The sequence below is a fragment of the Eleutherodactylus coqui genome, chromosome 1 (genome assembly GCF_035609145.1).
Source record: "Eleutherodactylus coqui strain aEleCoq1 chromosome 1, aEleCoq1.hap1, whole genome shotgun sequence".
Taxonomy (NCBI): Eukaryota; Metazoa; Chordata; class Amphibia; order Anura; family Eleutherodactylidae; genus Eleutherodactylus; species Eleutherodactylus coqui.
Genome location: NC_089837.1, coordinates 453,594,515 through 453,610,192, shown reverse-complemented (window position 1 = coordinate 453,610,192; position 15,678 = coordinate 453,594,515).

Here is a 15,678-nt window from a genome sequence, read left to right as displayed (position 1 = left end):
AAAAAAAGGAAATAATCAGGAGGAGGTACTTTTAATATTTTCGTCCTCCTCTCCTCGAACTGTCCCCGTCCAGACCCTATCCTGTATCTCATATTCCATGCTGGTCTGTCCCATTATCCTGCCCCCTGTTGATTTTTAGTCTTCCAAGAGAGTCTCTAGCCTCCTCTATTAGATACCAGGTTGCATATTCAAAGGGGGTTACTATCTTTTAATTTCTTGGTCTGTGTAGTGTGACTGGAGGAAAATCTGTCATTTTTTGAAAAATGTTTTTGCTGCTTTCTCTTTGTGTCTCTCTGTCTCCACTCGTCCCATGCTTAATAGGTGTTTAAGTTGCAACTGATCAATTTTCATCTTTCATTTTCCCATTACACTTTTAAAAAAATGGATTCCTATGTGCAATTTTTGCACTATTTTCTTTACTAGTTTTCATAAACAAAGCTGTGATTGGCAATAATACAGAATTACTGTCGCACTGTAGTACAGTTCGATGGGCATGGTAATGCAAGCACTATGTACAGTTTGGGAAATCCATCTACTTATCCAAAAATTGTCAAAAATATTCCGAAGAGGTGGAAGAGGTTTCACTGTATGTAAATATGTCAAATATTATACTATAAAATCTTTGCGGTATAGTATTGTCTCCCTCCCATCGAGTAGATTTATAGAGATGACTCCGCAGCTATATCACAGAGCGTATATCACCCCACAGCGAGGCTACAAAATAGGAATATATAATGATGACAGATGCTTCAGATGCAGGGAACTGGGGGTGGGCCTCCGTTACTGTCTGTGGGACTGCGTGGTGGTCCGGAGTTTCCGGAACAGAGTACACCGCTTCACTATAACTAACCTGACTTCTGCATCCCCACTGGACCCGGTCTGGGCAATCTTCGGGTATATAAACCCAGATAAACAAAGATGTACCCCAGCAAGCCGTAAGCTTTTGTTCATGGTAGCCATGGCAGGGGTGAAAACGATCTTACAGACTTGGATTGACGTGAGGACCCCCACCCCCCCTTCAAACTCTTCTTCGAGAAGCTCTCCTTTTTTATGTGTATGGACTGGGTGAAAGCCTCTTTCCAAAAGGAGACGCAGGTAGAGGGATTTTTCGAGATATGGGAAAGTTTTATTGATATCCTACCGCACAGAGTAAAAAGAGCAATACATGAGTCTTTCAGAACTATTGCATGGTACATGACTAGGTCTATGACTGAAGACCCCCCAATCGGTGGAGTGTAACTGACATGGGGGGTACGCTGGGGGTCCGCTTGTGCCGAAGCGCTTATTCGTATACAGGATGGAGAATATGTTTCTGTTCGGAATTATATACAGGAGGAGAGACACAAGACAAATTAAAAAAAAAAATAATGGTGTCAACTTGGTCCATGGTTGGTTAGGTTGTTGAAATATGTTGAAGGTTTGTTTTTGTTTTTTGACTTATAATGTGACCCCATATTTCCTCCCCCCCCCCCCCCCCCATCACCTCTTTTTTTTTCTCCTTTCCCTCTCCCCTCTATCCTCCATGCGAAGTAAGAAGTCAGGAAAAGCACATACCAGTATTAATGTTTAAATTCTATTGACAAGGATAGAGGAAATGTTTTCCTAGAAGTTAAGAATATACATGTTTCTACACAGATATATGTTTTGATAAACATGCTTGATATACGGATATATATGTTTTGTAAAAGTATGGAAACCCTGTTTAACGCAAAAATGTTTAATAAAAACAAGTTGAAATAAAATATTATGCTATGTGTTTAAATATCAAAAATAATGATTTAACATTTTCAAATTGATTGTGTGATGATCAGCCAGTGGGAGGGACTGATGCCAGTGACATTGGAGGAAAGGGAGGAGCTGCAGATGAATTATGTGGCAAAGTTAAACGGGGAATTTATGGGTTATCTGTCACCAATAGTTAAAGTAATTTCACAAATGTTTAACCATACATATGCGTGAAAAAAACCCACAATTTATTTCTTAAGCTCTTTTTATTTCTCTAAAACATAAATATTTATAATATTATTCAAATGGTATAAATGCGACAATAGTCTGCAAGATAGCGTCGAATGGTATATATTAAAAAAGTGGTGACAGAGGGGAAGCCTACAGAAGTCCTATGGATGAAATAAAGGGTAACAGAGTTCACCCAAAGAAATATGTGACATAACAAATGTGGAAGTTATAGCCTAGATTTTCTATGAATATTTCCTAAGTTATGTTTTGTTTTATAAACTGTTTTATTTTGAGATCCCCCTGCGTGGGGTAAATTTCTAGCTAATATACTGCTATATTTTGAAAAATTTAATAAAATCATTTGAAACAAAAAAAGTGGTGACGGATAAAGTACTAAAGGGACTATATCACCAAATTTTTTTGTTATTAATAAAAACCAAAATTTAGAAGCATTTTTCTAAACTGTTTTTATTTTCTGATTGTACGTTTTCTTATCCTGCTGTCTATACATGACTATGGGGGCGGCCATCTTGCCCGAGCTACACTTAACAGCCTTAAGAGCATTTAGAGATATTATTTACAGCAGTCTCGTGGGCCATTCACACAATGGACAGAAGTTGACGCATTGAATTGTATGGGAGACTGTTCTAGGCATGTTCTGTGACTTGTGCAGGGGTCATTTTGCATAGGCGGGGGTAATTATTCACAGCTAATCACCTATTGTGAATGGTGAATTCTGAGTTATCTATATTTAGGTGTTTACCTTTCAGTTTAATTCTGCCTGTGATACTAATGAGATGACTGCTGCAAAGCTTATTCTACAGATCAGAAAGTATCAGCCTATTCGACTCCGTGGTCAATGGGAAAAATGTAGGATTTTAGGATATAAAAAAAAATTGTGACCAATTTTTAAAAAAATTCTTATTATTATTTATATAATAAGTCATTTTCTGATTACATATTCACTTTAGTAATAAATTGGAGCCTATACGAACATCTGCCTCCAATGGTTTCATTACTAATGCAAAGTGCCAATCAGAGCCAGCACTCAATGAATGGTTGTGATTGGTTCATCGAGCGCTGGCTCAGCCAATCAGAGGCATTGCTTCCAGGAGGTGGGGATTTTTCAATCCACGGCCAGAAGAGATGATGAAGAAGCAGCGGAGCTGACAGCGCCTCTAAGGTGATGTATTCTTTTTTTTTTCTTCCTGCAGTTAGGGTTTATTTTTGGGGTAGGGCTTATATTTCATGGTTTTAAAGTGGTCAAATATCTTCATTTTCAGGAGAGTTTCTATAAGTTTAATTACTACCAATGTCAAATTACCTAACATGTAGTTTCCGGCTTCTTCTTTACTACCTTTCTTATGGATGGGTACAACATTGGCCATTCTCCTGTTATCAGGAACATCACTTGCTAGAAGGATCTGGTTAAACAAATGGAAAGTACAGTAATCAAAGATTGGAGTTTTTCAGAGCTCTGAAGTGGATGCTATCTGGACCAATTGCCTTATTCAACTTCAAACGTGCAAATTCAGCTAGAACATCAGACTTCAAAAACACTAGATTGGAGTCCTTACAACTAGAAGTACAAACATAGGCAACCACAGCACAGATCTGACCAGTGGTGGTAGTCAGTCACCCCACAAACAATTCTAAATAGATTGTTTGAAATCTGGGTTGCAATCTATGCCCCCATGCAGTGTGTTAAATTAACCACACAGGTCCAATTTCTGGAATCATGGTTTGGGGGGGGACACAATAATTTATAATATCCTAGATTGGTAAAGTTGGAAGGGACCTCTGGGGTCATATCGTCCAACCCCCTGCGCAGTGCAGGATTCACTAAGTCATCACAAACAGATATTTGTCTTTGTTTGAACACTAACATTGAAGGAGAAAAAGAAAAACATTGAAGGAGAACTCGCCATCTCCCGTGGTGACCTGTTCCACTCATTAATCACCCTCACTGTCAGAAAGTCTAGTATCTAATTTGTCTCCTCCCTTTCAGTTTAAGCCCGTTGCTTCTAGTCTTTCCTTGTGCAAATAAGAAAAGGGATGATCCCTCTGCAGTGTGACAGCCCTTCAGATATTTGTAGACAGCTATTAAGTCTCCTCTCAGCCTTCTTTTTTTGCAAGCTAAACATTCCCAGATCCTTTAATTGTTCCTCATAGGACATGATTTGCAGACCGCTCGCCATCTTAGTAACTTCTCTGAACTTGCTCCAGTTTGTCTATGTCTTTCAAGATCTTTTTATAAACTCTCTCTCTCTTCCCTTGGGTACGATCACTCAGCCAGTTGTGAATCCACCTAACAGTTGCCTTGCCAATTCCATATTTGGTCCTTTTTTCAATAAGTATGGTATGAGTTACTTTGTCAAATGCTTTACTAAAGTCATGATATACTATATCTACCGGATTTCCCTGATTAACCCAGTCGGTGATTCTGTCATAGAAGGAAATTAGATTCGTCTGGCATGACTTGTTTGTTACAAACCCATGCTGGCTCTGGTTAATTACTCAATTTTTATCCAAGTACTTGCATACATGCTGTTTAATAATTTGTTCAAAGATTTTTCCCGGTATAGAGTTAGGCTCAAAGGCCTGTAGTTTCCTGAATCCACCTTCTTCCCTTTTTTGAAGATGGGGACATTTGCCCTTTTCCAATCTTCTGGGACTTATCCTTTTCTCCAGGAATGTTTAAAGATTGTCGAGTGGTTCAGCAATTACCACTGCTGCTTCCTTTAGTATCCTAGGATGTAATTCATCTGGACCTTGAGACTTGAATTCATTTAAGTTAGCTAAGTATTTCCTCACCATCCCTCTACTTATAGATAGCCTGCATTCTTTTATTCCCCCAATAGCATAGGGAAGATCAGTTGATATTACATCAACTTTCTGAGAGAAAACAGATACAAATAGGAATTTAAAAGTTCTGCCTCTCCAACATCATTCTTAATCAATTCACCGTTTTCATCTTGTAAGCATCCAATAGCATCTTTGACTTTTCTTTTGCTTTTGACATACCCCCAAAATCTTTTTTTTTTTTTAATTTCTTTTGGCCTCTGTATCAGCTTTAGCTTTTCTGACACTTGCCCTACAGTTTCTGCAGACCACATTCTATTCTTCTTTAGATATTCCCCCCTCTTTCCATTTGATAAACATATTTTTCTTCATTTTTAACATATATGCAAATTCTGTGTTCATCCTTCCTTGTCTCTTTAAATGCTTCCTATTCTTCCTTCTTTTAGGGATTGTTAACAATTGTGCTTTGGAAATCGTATTTCGCAATATTTCTCAACCTTCTTGCACATTTCTGTCCTTAAGAACATCCAGCCATTGGATTCTTCCTACCCTCTTTCTGAGCTCATTAAAATCTGTCTTTATGAAATCCAGCCTTGAAATCTGAGGTTTCTCAGGTCTTCCTTAGGGATGAGTGAGTATACTCGCTAAGGCACTACTCGCTCGAGTAATGTGCCTTAGCCGAGTATCACCCTGCTCGTCCCTAAAGATTCGGGGGCCGCCGCAGCTGACAGGTGAGTTGCGGCGGGGAGCAGGGGAGAGCGAGCGGGAGAGAGGGAGAGAGAGATCTCCCCTCCCTTCCTCCCTGCTCTCCCCCGCAGCTCCCCGCCCCGCGGCGGCACCCGAATCTTTCGGGACGAGCAGGGAGATACTCGGCTAAGGCACATTACTCGAGTGAGTAGTGCCTTAGCGAGTATACTCGCTCATCCCTAGTCTTCCCTTTTTAACCAAAATTCAAGGATAGCATGATCACTGCCTTCTAAGGTCCCAGCCACCCTTACTTCCTCATTAATTCCCTTCCTGTTCGTAAGAATTAGGTCCAAGATACCACTAAGTAAGAAGTAAAGTCCAAGGCAGCATACTGGGATGCAATAGAAAAATAATGCTTTTATTTCTCCATAAAAATAGCTGCTGTTTTTATGGAGGAATAAAAGCATTATTTTTCTATTGCATCCCAGTATGCTGCCTTGGACTTTACTTCTCACTTAGTGTTTCTGGTGGAACCAAGATCGGGGTTTACTTTCCCTTGGCGTGCATTGATATCACAGTCCTGCCATTTTTTTGGATGTGTGAGAGTGCTGCCTGTTGACATTTTTTCTATTCAAGGTCCAAGATAGCAGATCCCCTTGTTTTCTCTTCTACCCTTTGAAAGATAAAGTTGTCAGCTAGAGTGGATAAGAATTTGTTGGATCCATTACTTTTACCTGAGAGAGATTCCCAACAATTGTCTGGATAGTTAAAATCTCCCATAATCACTATGTCATGCTTTTTTGAGAGCTTGGCCATCTGATGCATAAAGAGTTCATCAATATCTTCTGCTTGTCCAGGCAGCCTATAGTAAATGCCTACAATGGTGTCCTTTCTGCTATTCTCCCCTTGTATTTTTACCCAAACAGTTTCTACAGAACTCCCAGCTCTGAAGCTTGAATCTCTGTGAAGATTAATGTTTTCCTAACATACAACGCAACATCTCCTTCCGTTTTTTAAGGTCTGTTTTTTATAAATAAGTTGCAAACTTTAAGCCTTGTATTCAACTCACTGGTTGACAGATTAATATAAATAAAATATAACCTTTATTAAAGAATCATTAAAAACTCAGTCTATAAACAAACATATTAATATAGTATCCACATAGGGTGGGCTCATAAGGTCTAGTCCCAATTAGGGGTAAATTATATGTATATCACAAAGTGTAGGATCAATATTAATTTACTATACTGACTTAATAACCAGGAGAGTCTAGGTCAGTGGTGGCGAACCTATGGCACGCGTGCCAGAGGCGGCATGCAGAGCCCTCCCTGCTGGCATGCTGGCGGCCACTCACCAGGTTAGTGAATACCAGCAGGGACCGCGGCTCCTCTGTCGGTATTCACTCAGCTGCGCTGCTAGCGACACTGATTCTGGCGCACATTGTGATGGCAGTGTGCAGCTGGGATCCTCCTTCCCCCTCCGCTGACGTCTTCCTTTAGGTTCCGTGAGAGCAGGGCTAGGAGGCGTCCGGCACCACACTGACGTCAAAGTGTGCACCTGGGATCAGCGCCGAGCAGCAATGCAGAGCAGAGGGGCAGCGAAGCTTCAACGAGGAGGAGAGGGTGGGGGTGGTGGCCGCTGTGGGATGTTACTATTATACTGGGGGCCGCTGTGAGGTGTCATTATTATACTGGGGCCACTGTGGGGGTGTCACTATCATACTGGGGGCCAATGTGGGATGACACTATTATACTGTGGGCCACTGTGAGGGTGTCACTATTATACTGGGGAGGCTGCCATAGGGTGTCACTATGATACTGGGTGCCGCTGTGAGATGTCACTATGATACTGGGGGCCACTGTGGGATGTCACTATGATACTGGGTGCCACTGTAGGGTGTCCTATTATACTGGGGGCCGCTGTGGGGTGTCCTATTATATTGGGGATTTCTGTGGGGTGTCACCATTATGCTAGGGCTGCTGTCTGATGTCACAATTACTACTGGGGCCGCTGTAGAATGTCACCAATAGTACTGGGGACCACTGTGGAGGGGGGTCACTATTACCGCTGGAGGAGTCAATATTATTGCTGGGGCCGCTGGGGGGGAGGGTGACTGTTGTCGCTGGGGTCGCTGGGGCCGCTGGGGGGGGGGTGTCACTATTATTGCTGGAGTATGTTTACATGTGGCGGAAATGGGCAAGGCTGTTTCAAAATAGACAGCATGCAGATTTTGACTGCCTTTTAGATGTGCAAATGCTGCAGAATTTTCCACAGAAATTTCCGCTGAGGACATTCTGCAGTATCTCCGCATCCAAAAAGCAGTCAAAATCTTCACACTGTCTATTTTGAAGTGGCCCTGTCCTTTTTAGAACGACCAGGGTAAAATCATACGTCGTGATAAGCCCCGCCCCTGACGTGCTGACACTTTGCGATAAATAAGTGGGTTTTCGGTTGCATTTTGGGCACTCGGTCTCTAAAAGGTTCGCCATCACTGGTCTAGGTCATAGGACTGATGCAAATTGTGACACCAGATGGAGTTGGTCAGCCTTATCCAAAAAATGATGTTTTATTCAAGTAAAGATATTATTGATTGTTTCATAACCTAAACTGGCGAAAGCGTTATCTACCCTATCAAAGGGCGATCTCATTTTCACCAATGATGTTTTCAACTTGTTTGGTAGTCCCTTGATGCTTTCAATGTATTTAATGTTCCAACGCGTTTCGCTTTGGAGTAGGCTTGTCAGGATATTAACATAAATGATGTTGTAACTAGTGGCCAGTATTTATAGGCTCAACTATCTTTTAGTGTGATTATTCACACTCTATATCTAAGACAACCTGTAACATCAATATTATATCCCCAGATTGTTGTATCGGGAAAAGATTAGTGTCAAAAAAAGAGAGTAGCCGAGGCATCCACACTCGGCTGTACTATAGTTTAGCTGTTGATCGTATAGATTTAGGACCAACGAATGGCATCAATATCGTGCCCCTTAAAGATAATATAGGGCATTCGTTGATGTCATTCTATTTCTTATTGACCCGTATTTCCAAGTCCCCTTTCCTCTATTGTATTTCATGGAGGCTTATCCCTAATTCAATCCCTAAGTCAATAAACTGTTACTCCAGAAAGAGGTAAACCGATACTACAATCTGAGGATATAATATTGATGTTACAGGTTGTCTTAGATATAGAGTGTGAATAATCACACTAAAAGATAGTCTTTAAGCCTTGTATTCCAATCGTGTGAATCATTCCACCAAGTTTCCGTGATGCCTATGACATCATATTTCTCTTCCTGTGTTAGGAGCTCCAATTCTCCTTGTTTGTTTCCCATGCTCTGTGCATTTGTGTAAAAATATTTTAGTTTGCACCCTTCTTGATAACTTCCGTGCTTTCATTGTGGCTATGGATCAAGTGTTTGATGACCCCAACTTCTGTGCAACCGCCGAAAGAAGATTGCATCATTCCTGACAGGGTCGACGTTCGGTCTTCGAGTATACAGTGGAATTTCGTTATTGGGCCAATGACACCCATAGAACCCCATCGCACAGCTGAGTCAATTCCGAAGAGGACTTTTGGAAGAAGTTAAAGAGGAGCTCACCAGAATGGAGATCCTGGATGATTTGGAAGACTTCATCCAACTAAGTATCTGCATAGATCAGAGGCTTATGGAACAGCGGAAGAAGAAGTTACGTTTTTTTTTTTGGAAATAACCCATCCTATTCGTTCAGTCTATCTACCCTGAACACCCAACCAAGGGCGGACTCTTCACCAAAATCAATAGAAATTGACACCATCCGTAAACCTCTTTCCATGGCAGAAAAAGAGAGGCGTTGCTCTGAGAATTTATGTTTTTACTGTGGGGGGTATGGTCATTATGCTACTAACTATTTTAATAAGTCCCAGAGGACCATTGCCTTCACACATGATATGACTATAATTAACTCTGCCATCCTGAAAGAGCAATTTCATCCAGCATCACCCATCCCTCTATTTCGTTATCATTATCAAGATAATTATGGGGAACTGCAAAGTCTTAGGCACTTCCATGTTAGATTCAGGAGCTGGAGGCCAATATGCTCTTGCTAACCACATTGCAACCAGAGCTAAAATCGAATCTGTTGACATGGAAACTGTGGACAGACTCCCTCTGGTTTCTGGCCTTGTCAGTCAGGAGACCAGAGAACAGGAAATTTACATTTGAGTTGGATCATCATGGGACAATCAGTTTTCATCTCATCTCCTTTTCGAAATTTCCAGTCATCCTAGGAATCCTTTGGTTCTTGACTCACAACCTGGCCATTAAGAACAATCACCTTCCCCTCAGAGCATTGTTAGGTGAATTGCCAATCCAAGCTGTCCACATCCAGTCTGGGGCAAGACCCTAAGAGTACTCCCCTTGAAAACAAGAAGTTGCCATCACCAATACCAGTCATTTAACGAAGTCTGCAGCAAAAAGAACACCGATCATCAGAGTCTACTCATTTATATACATAGTAACTTACTGCAATATACATAAGAATCCCTGGGAGGCTTTACTGAGTAAGCGTATTAATAACATCCCCTCAGCCTCCAGGAAATTAATATCCTTTTTTTTGCTAGCTACAAAACCAATCGTGGAAACAGGCTTCACTGGATTTTTTGGCAGTAGAAACGTAGAATGGATTGGTATTTAATTAATGAAAAATTAACATCAATAGTTGAAGATAGACATGAAGGGTTTCTGAAAATGTGGACTCCATGGATAAACTACACCCTCCGTTCCTAAAATAGTGGGCCCCAAACACCATATAAATTACCATTTATAAACACAACTATATAGCCCTGTACTCTTTCTCCAGACACTGACCCCACGAGATAGGACCCCCATCCCCCCCCCCTTCCCTCTATCCTGACTACTCTCACTTCCTCTTCATCTTTAAGTAGGCTAGCCCTGGCCAGGCCATCTTTGATTTTAGGATTTCTTGGATGAAGAAGTTCATACATAATCTAAGAGTTTTTATCATTCAGAACAACATATATGGAATTGTCGTTTATCTAATTTGGTACACTGTTTGATTATAAAGCAATCACACTGTGTTGTACCTGATAAATACCTCTTTGTCAAAATTTCAAAATTTAATAAAAATTGTTACTTAAAAAAAAAAAGAACACCGATCAATCGTCCCCGCATTGGCCGTATGATTGTCCTATTGAGCTGCTTCCTCGATCCTCTATTCCGTTTGGGCATATCTACAACCCTTCGGAACCAGAATTAAAAACTCTTCGGGAATATTTGGGTGAAGATCTAAAAAAGCACTTCATTTGGCCCTCCTCCCTGGCGGGAGCACCCATATCCTTCGTTTAAAGGAAAGATTCTACTCCTCGATCATGCATTGATTACCGGGAACTAAATAGGATCGCTATTTAGATTCCAGGAACTGCTGGAGTGTCTGTGGACAGCGAAAATCTTCACTAAACTGGACCTCCAGAGGAGCATATAAACTGCTACAGATCCGCCCCGAGGATGAATGAAAAACGATGTTCAGAACAAGATATGTGTTTCTCCCATGCTTGAAAGCGCTGCGGAATAAGTTATCGCTATACAAATAACGATGATAAATGTATATCATGCGAAACTCTGTATAGATTTTCTTAAAACATCTGCCATGTATGTATCCATTGAAAATGCTAATAAAAATAAGTTTATAAAATAAAATAACGATGATTATTATTATATGGACACTTTGAATATCTAGTCATGCCATTTGTTCTTTGAAATGTTCCTGCCACCTTCCAATATTTTATTAATGATGTAATTCGAGAGCTACTGGATCAATTTGGGGTGGCTTACCTCGATGACATCCTTATTTTCTCTGACAACATGGAAGAACATCGTAACCACATCCAGTTGGTCTTGGAGCGACTCTGGAAAAACCACCTCTATATCAAACTAGAAAAATGTGAATTTGAACAGACCTGAATGCAGTTTCTGGGGTATATCCTCTCTCTAAACAGTCTGAGTATGGACTTGAACAAGATTAAGGCTGTTGTGGATTGGCCCATTCCCAAGAACTTAATAGACATTCAATGCTTTGTCGGGTTTGCAAATTTTTACTGGAAATTCATGAAGAACTTTTCAAAAAACATCCTGCCAGCACTGCTCTCATGAAGAAAATGCAGCCATTTGCATGGTCCCCAGCGCCAGTGGCGCAGGATGTCTTTAAAAGATTCAAGACCCTCTTTACGTCAGCACCGGTACTGGTCCACCCAAATCCAGAATTACTTTTTATTGTCGAAGTTGATGCCTCGAAATCAGCAGTGGGTACTATCCTATCTCAATGAGTCGGAGACAAAATGCAGATGCATCCATGTGCATTTCTATTATAAATCTTATCGCCTGCAGAAAGAAACTACGACATTGGAAATAAGGAAACTCTAACCATCAATGTAGTTTTCTCTGAGTGGACACAGCTTCTGGAGGGAGCTCATCAACCGGTAACTGTTCTCACAGATCATAGGAATCTAGAATTTCTCCGTACTGCTAAAAGACTATTAGTGAGACAAGCACAATAGGCCTTAATCTTCTCAACATTCAACTTTGTCTCCTACTGACCAGGCTCCAGAAACAGTGAGGCCGATGCTTTATTGAGGATTCTGGGTGAATCACGGGAGGGTAAGATGGATAGTACTTTTCTGGCCCTCCCAAAAATTGGGGGAAATTCTTAACCCTAAGGAATTGCTAACAAGGGTGAAAGAAGGGTATGAAAGTGACCTTTTCCTCAAGCAACCTTCCATGGAAGTACAGGTTTCATACAAAAAGGGGTTCTGGATGCACATCAACAGACTGTACGTTCCAGAAGTAGGTCGAATTGAGATCCTAAATTAGATCCATGACCCTGGAGCTCCTGCTCTGATTTTTTTAGTTGCCAAATTGCAGGGAAGATGTGAAGGAATATGTAAACTCCTGCTATATGTGTGCATGGAACAAGATACCTCAAGCTTGTCCTTTTGGTATTCTACAGCCTCTTCCTTCTAGATTTTGGGAATCCATATTTATAGACTTTATTGTAGATCTTCCTCCATCAAAAGAGATGACCACCATTCTAGTAGTGGTTGACCAGCTTACTAAGATGGCCCATTTCATCCCCACCAAAGGGATCCCAACAGCAGAGTATACAGCAGAACTGGTGATCAGAGAAGTTCCAGACTGCATGGAATACCAGATGATGTAGTTTCCGAGAGGGTGGTACAGGTCACATCAAATTTTGGGAAGAACTTTTGTGTGGCCCTTGGTATCACCGTAAACCTATCTTCAGTGTTTCACCTCCAGTCCAACAGTCAAACCGAAAGGACAAACCATACTCTTGAACAGTATCTCTGATTCTTCATCTCCCAACTCCAGGACGAATCGGTGGAATGCCTACCAACGTCGGCGTTTGCTTATAATGTCAGACATTCTACCTTGCAGAGTCTATTTTTTTGTGAACTATGGACTACATCCTGTGTTCATTTCAAGCCTCCTGTTCCCACGGCCAACCACAGACTATTAACCTTACAGGAAACTCAAGAAAAATTAAAGACAATACTGCAGGAGGCTCAGACGAATTACAAACAAGCTGCAGATTGCCATTGAAGGGCCTCTCCTGCCTTTCAGGTAGGTGACAAGGTGTGGCTGTCTATCAAGAATCTGAAGAGCCATGTCCCTTCTTCCAAGCTCAGCCCAAAATATATGGGGCCATTTCTAATCACGGCAAAGGTAGGCCAAGTAGTGTTCCATCTAGGCCATCATCCCATGTACCAGACTCCAGCTGCCTCCTTGACCACGTTTCTCACCAGCCGCGGCTACAGCAAGTGACCCCCGTCTATGACATTCCAAAGGGAGGTGAAGATGCCTTCTTCTGCTGGGAACAAGACCACACAAGGACCTATGACAACATCAAGCAAGCTCTCCTAAAGGCACCCGCACTGGGTTTACATAATCTGGGAAACCATTTATACTGAATGTCAATCAGAAAAATGGACTGACTATCGGTGGTTTCATGCAGATGATAGGCAACAGGTTGATGCTATGATCCAATCTCTCCAAACAACCTTACAATGTGCCCATGGGATGGCCTCCCTGCCTGAGAGTACTGGCAGCAACAGTGGCCTTGGTCGCAGAAGCTGACAAGACTTCACAGTACGGGTGCCTCATTCAGTCCTAAAATTGATGGATGCTTAAAAAAAAAAAAAAAAAAATCTGTGGCTGACCAATGTGCAGTTGTCCAAGTACCAAGGGCTCCTTTGTGAAAACCGAAGACTGAAGTTGGAAGTGTGCACTACTCTAAATCCTACTGCCCAACAGAACTGGAACCCTTGCTACAATCAAGGTGAACAGAAATGGCTGAAAACAAAAGCTTGAAAATACACACCTCAAGGCTGGTATACCTTCCCAGATGGAATAATTGTGGTCCTGACAGCACTAGCACCGAAAATGTCAAGAAAATGAATGAGGACACACTGAATCCATCACCATGGAAAATCTAATCCAAGATGTGCTGAAAGTCCCAAGACTTACCAGTATCGCTAAGGTGATAGGGCAAATGATAAATTTTCTAGCTAAGAATAACTCCAGACAAGGTCCTCTGAACACTAACTTATGGAGCAACTCCCTTCGAAGATGTACTAGTGGACTTTACTCAAATGCCTGCAGCTGACAGATGGAAGTATCTTCTAGTCTTTGTCTGCACTTACACTGTGTGGTTGGAGGACTTAACGTAGGTCAGAAAAATCAACTGAAGTGGCCAGAGCACTACTTAGAGATAAAATTCTAAGGCACAGGCTACTGGTATAGCGCGAGTCAGACATTAGACCAGCCTCTGCCGCAGAAATCTTAAAAAGAGCTGGCCCGCTGTTAGATCATAGAGCCCCAGAGCACAGGAAAAGTTGAACACATGAAGTGGACTTTTAAACTTGCCTTAGGAAAGCTCTGTCAGGAGACTCGCCTAAAATGGCCCAAGTCCTACCCAATGCTCTGCTCAGAATCAGATCTGCCCCCCACCAAAAGAACAGGTTACCCTCCCCCTTTTTGAAATGATGCATGGTAGGCCTAGCCCAGTAGTATTAGGACTTAGAGCAGACAACAAAGTAGGGGGAAAGATGATAAATCACCAGCAGATGCTTGCCCTGGGTAAAATCATGACAACTATCACCAAAAGAGCAGGGGAAAGGTTATCTATATGTTTGAATACTGCTGTGCACTTTCTACCAGGGAGAGGTTTGGGTAAAGGATTGGCATCTCTCAAACCAAGGTGGAAGGGTCCAAACACTGTTATTCTATCTACTGCAACTGCTGTTAAAGTTGCTGAGATGGGACCTTGAATCCACCATACTAGATTCAAATTGGCCTCCACTGACCAAGCCTGCATATCACACCCGACAGATCCCCCTAAAGCTTACCATCAAAACCTCTAGAAGTGTTCTGGACCAGAGACTTTGACCCTTCCCCCTACCACCCACCCCAGTAGCCCAAAGAGGGTGGAGGAACCTAATGACAGATATTTGTACTGCATAGAGACATGGTTTTCCTGTCAATATCTAAGAGCTACAGCTGAAAGACAAGAATGAAAAGCCTACTAAAAACTGTGATACTGTTTATTGATGATAGGCTGTGGTAATGTAACATACTATTGCTCCCTGTTATCAGCCAGAAAGCTGAAATATAATATAGACTTTTCCACTATAGTCAACGGTTTCTATGCACAGAGGATGTAGCTACTGCAAACTAAGTTATGTCTTATTAACTTTCTTCTCTTTATGCAAAATGTCGTTAACTAAAATGTTTTCTTCTAAAAAGGCTGTATATTACTATTGGTTATGTGTAGGCTTAGACTGGGCTGGCTTTGTAATTTGATGCAGAGAAAGCCCATGTTACAATCCCGCACCTGTTTGTTGAAAGTGAAAGTAGAATTTTTCTTCCTGATTTTGTTCAAAGTGTTAACCAATAGTTATATTGAGTAGGCTGGCTTATTCACATTCATAAGGGCTTATTCCAACGTAGGTGTATCGGCCGGGTTTTCTCGCCCAGCCGATAGACGCTGTCCCTCTCTGCAGGGGGAAAAGGCGGGCCAGGTGGGAAGCAGTGCACTGAGCTCCTGCCCCCTCACCACTGTTTGCAGTGGGATGGGGGTGGAGTACACTGCTCCCAGCCCACCTCCTCCCACTGCAGAGAGATAGCGTATAGCGGCTGGGCGTGAATATCTGTCCAA